The 7,868-nt window shown below is 41.9% G+C and overlaps 1 pseudogene across 1 annotated transcript; it reads left to right on the forward strand.

Moving 5' to 3' along the window:
- Nucleotides 1-6,632: 6,632 nt before the first annotated feature.
- On the forward strand, nt 6,633-7,594 carry LOC308434846 (rRNA 2'-O-methyltransferase fibrillarin-like; annotated as a pseudogene). Its single transcript has one exon. The product of its transcript is annotated as an rRNA 2'-O-methyltransferase fibrillarin-like (transcript).
- The last annotated feature ends 274 nt before the right edge of the window (nt 7,595-7,868 follow it).

Genomic DNA, 7,868 nt, shown 5'->3' on the forward strand with positions numbered 1-7,868 from the left:
ACTAAAACCTAAGCCGCGCGAAAACAAAGACCACGCTTGTTCTTTCTCTCCGATACAGTTGACTGGGACCCACACGGGTACAGGGGGAAATGTTTGTGAGATGATTTTGTACCACGCAGCCAGTTGAAGTAGTCTCTTAGACACCACTGTTGGTTTTAGAGCGATTTAGATATTCTAGGGAGATAGCATTTGAAAGGGGACCACAGACCCCGCAGACCGCTTTCAGGAGTGAGAATGGGCAGGCTGAAAGGCAAGATGGGAAGGCTACCGCCGCTAAGTCACAGACGAAGGATGTTCCTTGAGGTCTGAGACGGTGCTGAGAAAAGGTAGTAGCCATGAGAGCAATTCTATTTCTCCCCCCGCCCCCATCCTCTGGCTCTTGCAATATTTCCTCTTCCCCTTCCTCTTCCACAATATCCTCTGGGCCTCATGTACAGAAATATCTTTTGAAAGCGGCTCCACAAATCTGCATTTTGACTTGGCGTGGTTTTCTACAATGATCTAAAAAATCTAAACGTTTGTTCTCATACCCACAGGTAAACATGACCCTCACTCCTCGTCGAGAGCAATTTTAAAGGTCTCCTCAGTGACCTGCAATTCCGAAACTTTTTTTCTGTGTGGGGAGGGGTTTTATGGTTAGCACGTTTGTATGCCCCTCAGAAGTATAAAAACTCTCCTAATGAGATAGTATTGGGGTGTAGAGCCTTGCAGAGGTAATTAGGTTAGGATGAGGCATAGTGCACGGAGCAGGGTCTTCCACCATGTAAAGACACAATAAGAAAACCCCCATTGCTAAAGAAGACGCCCTCCTGGATGCTCAGGCCACACTGAAACCCCTGATCCCAGACTTCCAGTCTCCAGAGCTGCAAGACCCAAGGCTCTCCATTAATACCACTTTGTCTACTATATTCAGTTACAAACTTGAGTTGAAGGACTTGAGTGGGGTTGGCTGAAGCAAAAGAAATACACTCTAAAGAAAATGGTGGCTCCAGAGGCAACACCAGTGTTGTAAATGAGGCCAGGGAAACGCTCAGAGTGAGGCTCGTAACTACTAGCCAGAAAGTGAGTTCTGAATTTTACACAGGGGCCTCCCGGTACCCAAAGAAGACGGGTATGACTCACTGATTTTTTTCAGTGTAGAGTTCAAACCCTTCAGAGGCCTTGTGAATGCTAGGTAAACTCTCTTCCACTGGTCTGCATCCCCAGAGAGACTCAAAGCTTTAAAACACAAAGCAAGACATCCTGAGAATTAAAGAAATATATTATTCTGTCTTTATTCCATGGCTATTGCTCAAAAGCTACAAAGTTTTCAGTGACAGAAATGCTTTTAATTTTAGTTGGTTGGTTTTTTGGGTTTTTTTTTTTTTTCTTTTCTTTTAGCTTTTTGTTGTTGTTTCTTCAGAGAATAAATGGGAAAGTTTCATGAGCTGCTTTGTTAAAAAAAAAAAAGCAAAGCCTTACTTTTTTGATGATTTTTATTGGATATTCTCTGTATTTACATTTCAAATGTTATCCCTTTACCACCCACTCCCATCCCCCACCCCCTCCACTTCCTTCCATGAAGGTGCTCTCTCTTCTAACCCCCTCTCCCACCTCAGCTCCCTGGCATTCCCCTTCACTGGGAGAATGAGCCTTCACTGGACCAAATGCCTTTTCTCCCATTGATGCCAGACAGTGCTATCCTCTGCTACATATGCAACTGGAGCCATGGGTCTCTCCATGTGTGCTCAATGGTTGGTGTTTTAGTCCATGGGAGCTCTGGAGGGTTTGGCTAGTTGATAATGTTGTTCTTCCCATGGAGTTGCAAACCTTTTCAGCTCCTTCAGTCCTTCACTGGGGTCCCCCTGTTCAGTCTGATGGTTAGCTGCAAGCATCCTCACTGTATCTGTATGACTCTGGAAGAGCCTCTGAGGAGGCATCCATATCAGGCTCCTGCCAGTTAGCATCTCGGCATTAGCAGTAGTGCTTGGGCTTGGGAGCTGCATATGGGGTGGATCCCAGGTGAGATAGTCTCTGAATTTTTTTTCTTCAATCCCTGCTCCTCTATTTGTTCCTGTGTTCCGCCCCCTCCCAGGTGTTTCGTTCTCCCTTCTAAGAAGGACTGAGGCATCCACATTCTGGCCTTTCTTCTTTTTGAGTTTCATAAGGTCTGTAAATTGTTTCTTGGGTATTCAGAGCTTTTTTGGGACTAGTATCCACTTATCAGTGAGTACATACCATGTGTGTTCTTTTGTGACTGGGTTACCTCACTCAGGATGATAGCTTCTAACTCCATCCATTTGCCTAGAAATTTCATAAAGTCATTATTTCTAATAGCTGAGTAGTACTCCATTGTGTAAATGTACCACAATTTCTGTATCCATTCCTCTGTTGGAGGACATCTGGGTTCTTTCCAGCTTCTGGCTATTATAAATAAGACTGCTATGAACATGGTGGAGAATGTATTCTTGTTATATGTTGGAGCATCTATGGGGTATATACCCAGAAGCCTTACATCTTACTGTTTCCATCTGTCTCTGCCATGGCTGGGAACCCATTCTTTGATTGTGTCTTCTGAAGTCTTTATCCCATGACTTACTTCAGAACATAAGTTCTCATGCCTGTAGAGCAGTATGTGTGAGGGCTTCACCATGTGTTCAATGGTAAGGGATATATTGATATTACTTATGATAGAGATAACATGCTGGCCTAAAATAATAAATTCCAGATACATGAACTTGGGTGATCTGTCTTATTCAGTTCTGGCTGCTATAGCAAAATGCCACAGATTATGCACCTTAAACCAAAGACATTTATTTCTCACTGTTCTCAAACCTGATCTCAGTGTCCCTCAAGATTTCCTGGCTGGTATGTTGCTCTCTTATTGCTGGGTCATCCCATGGTAAAGAGCGAGTTCTAGTGTCTCTTTTTCCTCTCCTAATGGCACTAATCCTATCATGGGGTCCCACCCTGGTGACATCATTTATATCTAACTCCCTTGGGACTTTGATATGTGAGTCTGCTTTGATTTTGGTAAGCTTTGTTCTGTTCTATTTTCACACATGCTCTCATGCAGCCCAAGTAAGCCGTAAATTCACTGTGTGATTGAGGGCAACATTGAGATTGTGGATTCTCCTGTTTTTATCCAAGTGTTGGGATTACAGATATGGAACATGACTGGATTCCAACATGTAAATCTGCAGGAGCCATAAAAAGATATAGCCCATAATAAGATCTATCTTAAGCTATCAAAAAAAAAAAAAAAACTAAAAAGAGACTTTATATGTAGATGGCTCTTTTGAAGCTATGTCTTCTTTTTTTGAACTATTATCTAGTAGAGAGGAGCTCTTAAAACTTGGGAAGTAAACAAAGTAAGTCTCAGGAAGCTCTTGAAATTTACAGAACTGACAGCTTTCTCCCCCCCCCCCCCCACCACCAAGGTTATATAAACAGTACCAATTTCTGGAGAGAGGACGTTCTCACTGAAGAAACCAACTGTGGTTGATTCAAGGAGTTCCCTTTCATGAGTACCCCAGGGGCTTTTTGGTGGTACTGCTGCTTATAGTTATCCATGTTCCTGTATGTAATCTTTCAACCATACTCCTGTAAGTAATTCCAGTTAAACATATTGGTTCATTAGTTTAGACTCGTTTTTGGTCTATTGTGGATGCCTTATCCAGGGTGAATAGATGTCCGTCCACGTTATTGAAAAGCAATCACACAACAGTAGCTTTTTTAGAGCACACTAAATGGAGATACATTATACCTACAATTTCTCCTCAATGGGTATAGGTATTTCTATTCTTTTTCACTAGGCTATGAACTAGGACAATTTCCCTGCAATTTTTGGGTATTTTTCTTCATATAAATCTTGGGCTTGATTAGCTGTATGTGCCAGGGAAATATTTGTGGGGTACCTGCATATTTGGGAAAACCCACAGAGTAAAACACTAGGCTATCATCCTATAATATATGTAAGGGGAGAAACTGGATTTTGTCTCACTATTATTATTATCACTATTATATCACTATATTATTATTATTATTATTATTATTATTAATTATTATTGATTTGGCCTCACTTTTAAAGCATAGCATAGCACCTTGTAAGAACTTTTGTAACTAAATCATCTTTGTAGCTGCTAAAACTGTGATTTTTTTAAATCATATGATTGATCTGCAAATATCATCTAGAAAAAATGTAAATACCATCCTCATAAGCCATTTGATTATAAAGAACTTCAATTCTTGAAAAAAAAAAAAGAGACTTGAACCATTTCCATTATGTGTCAAATTTCAGTGATAAAAAGCAGCAGGTAGTAAATAAATAAACAAATAATAAAGTTGATTTTATTCACAAAGAGCTTTCTAGAAACAGAGCTAGACAACTAGGACTATCTTTCCTCAGGTAGTAATTAATTATTTTAGCTATTTTCACCACCTAGACAACCAGTGTAGATACGCAATTTCATCCAGATTTTTTCCAATGCAATTAAATGTTGGGACTAATGAGGCAGTGAAAATATTTTCTTATGCAAATAAAATTTTTCAATTATACAAGACAGTGGCATCTAATGACGGCTACCAATACACAGTCACTGGGTGACCAGCTTCTATTTTATGCAGTGAGGTTAGCAATTATTCTGTAACACTTAATTTCCTGTTACTAATGCTTTCTCAGAAGCACTTAAACATGATGGTCTTATGAATATAGTTATTAGTGGAACCTCACTCAGTGTTTGGATTCTTTCGGAAATCTGATAAAGATAATCTTCTTCCAAAGGTTACTGTCCAGATAAGAAGTCATTTTATCAGCAGGCCTGAGCTTCAGCGGGCTGTCATTAAGAGTGTCTCGTTAGCCAGTGAAGGACTTTGTAGCTGGGTCAGGGCTGTGGAAGTCTGGGGCAAGGTTGCTAAGGTAACGAATCTGTCCAAAGACTTCTCTCAGCATCAGCCTTTCATCTTGTTAAATTTCTATAAGCAAAGCACTGTGAGGAGAATGCTAATATACCAGATGACAGGGACAATTGTGTGGAGGTATTTCCGAGCCTGATAGGTATGTGTTTCAGCTCTTTTCTGGCACTACAACAATATTGTGGGTTTAGTGATGCTCACGAAAATGAGTTAAATTATCCTGGGTCTATCTACTGTTTACATTAGCATGTGAAATACATGGTAGTACAAAGCATGATTTAATTCAACTATACACATTGATTGAGTGCCTGTTTTGTGCCTGAATTCATTTTTCACTATAATATGCAAGCTTGAGAAAATTAAATTCTAAAGAAAATGAAGCTTAGCCTGCTGTCCAGAGAGTCTAGATTCAGTCAGGTGGAATAACTTCAGGTTTTGTGTTGGACATGGCACCAAGGTGGTATGTATCTTAAAATACACAGGGCATCAAAGACTAATGAGGTTATGTTAATAAAAAGAGATGCAACCATCTTAAACAGTTCCCTCTGGCCTGGAATGGGACAATTTAAACATTAAAAAAATGACAATAATGTATTGTGCAGGTTATATATACATAAGTCTATGAATTCATAACTATACTTAAAAGATACCTCCTGGCTACCAGTGGAGATCACTAAAATCATTACTGAAATTTACAAATAGTGTCAAAGAATAACACAAATACATTTCTTTCCTTTGTGACTTACAGTTCTTTATAATCAAATAAATTACAGTTTGTGAGGCTTTTTTTTTTAAGATTATCTTTACCAAAAAAAAAAAAATGATGTAACCGGAGAGATGGCTCAGTTCGTAAAATTCGTGGTACACAAATGAAAGGATCTGATTTGCATCCTTGGCATCTGAGTAAAAAGCTGGGTACCATAGCACAGGCCTTTAATCAGAGCAATGAAAGCCAAAGACAGGGCCGTCCCTGGGACTTACTGCTCAGGCAAGCATAGCCAAGTCAGTGAGCTTCGAGGTCTTTGAGAGACCCTGTCTCAAAACATGAAGTGATAAGAGATGGAAGAAGATGCCAACATCTACCTTTGGGCTCTGAAAACAGGAGCATACACACTAACAGGCACACTCATGTACACACGCAGAGGCATGCACACACGTGTATACAGGCAAGTGGGCATGCATGAGGAAACACACATAAACACAAACACAGACACAAACCCTCAGCATTTTGCAACTCTTAATGAAATGATGAGTCTTGGCAAAATGCACTAATGAATGTCAGAACTAATAAGAGAAGTGTGTGGCCGTGGGAAATTTGGGGTGGTGAAAAGATAATATTGGCATTACCCCTGAACCCCTGAACTTTGTGATCAATTGCACCATCATTTAAGATGAAACCATCAGACACAGGGTGCTTCTTAGTATAACACTTGGTGGAAATGCACACATCACCTGGAAAATAGTTTTGCCTGGAAATATTGAGCCTGAGTTTAACCAATTCTTTAGCCCTAATACAAAGAAGAGACTAGAAGCTAGACAACAACAAAATCCAGAAATTGGGACATTTTAAAGACAGATGACCTAGTTTCCCCCTGCCTCAGTAGTACTAACACAAGCAAAAAGAAAAGAAAAAGAAAAAGTACTATGAAAGAAATTACTTTAAATCAAACCTTTAAGAGACCTAACAGGCTCTCCATGTGTGCTGCAAGTTGTCTGAGTTGCACAACCAGAACACAGTAATGAAGCCAGGTTTCAGCCCCCGCGTGGGTGGCTTTGGTGGCAGAGGTGGCTTTGGTGACAGAGGTGGCTTTGGTGACAGAGGCAGTAAAGGAGGAGGACAAGGAGGCTTTGGCGGTGGACAAGTAGGCTTTGGTGGTAGAGGTTGAAGTCAAGGCAAAGGAGGTGGTGACTTCAGGGGACGAGGAGGTGTCGGTGAGCAACCGGGGGCAATCTGGGGGCAACCGGGATCGAGGTGGTGGCCAGGGTGGCAAGAGAGGAAACCAATCAGGGAAGAATGGGATTGGCATGAAGGTGTCTTTATCTGTCGCGGAAAGGATGATGCCCTTGTCGCAAAGAATCTGGTCCCTGGAGAATCCGTGTATGGAGAGAAGAGAGTCTCTATTTCAGAAGGAGATGACCAAATTGAGTACTGCGCCTGGAACTCCTTTCACTTCAAGCTGGTGGCAGCAATCCTGGGCTGCGTAGACCAGATTCTCATCATGCCGGGGGCCAAAGTGCTCTGCCTCGGGCACCACCGTCTCCCACGTCTCTGATCTTGTCGGTCGGATGGCCTGCTCTACGCAGTTGAGTTCTCCCATCACTCTGGCTGTTACCTCATCAACTTGACCGAGAAGAGGACCAACATTATCCCCGTAAATGAAGATGCTCGGCACCTACACAAATACCACATGCTTACTGCAACGGTGATTGTCATCTTTGCTGATGTGGCCCAGCCATACCAAACCCAGATTGTGGCCCTGAATGCCCACACCTTCCGGCGGAATGGAGGACACTTTGTGACTTCCATTAAGGCCGACTGCATTGACTCCACAGCCTCAGCAGAAGCTGTGTTTGCGTCCGAAGAGAAGGAGACGCAGCAGGAGAACAGGAAGCCCCAGGAGCAGTTGTCACTAGAGCCTTATGAAGAGACCACATGGTGACTGTGGGTGTGTGCGGGCCACCTGCCAAGGCGAAGAACTGAAGCTCAGCTGTCTGGGTTGAAGAAATGTGTTGCTACTGTTGCACGTGTGGCTTTTGACTTTTTGCTGGGGGTTTTGTTTTTTTCTATTAAAAGACTCATCTGTCCGAGAGAGGGGGGGAGAAGGAGGGAGGGAGGGAGGGAGAAAGAGAGAGAGAGAGAGAGAGAGAGAGAGAGAGAGAGAGAGAGAGAGAGAGAAAGTCAGGTACAGTGGGTGAAACTTGATTGTTTGGATTCTGAATTGAAAAAATTAAATTAGAAACAAAATATGTAAAAG

The sequence above is a fragment of the Micromys minutus genome, assembly GCF_963924665.1.
Source record: "Micromys minutus genome assembly, chromosome: 22".
NCBI lineage: Eukaryota > Metazoa > Chordata > Mammalia > Rodentia > Muridae > Micromys > Micromys minutus.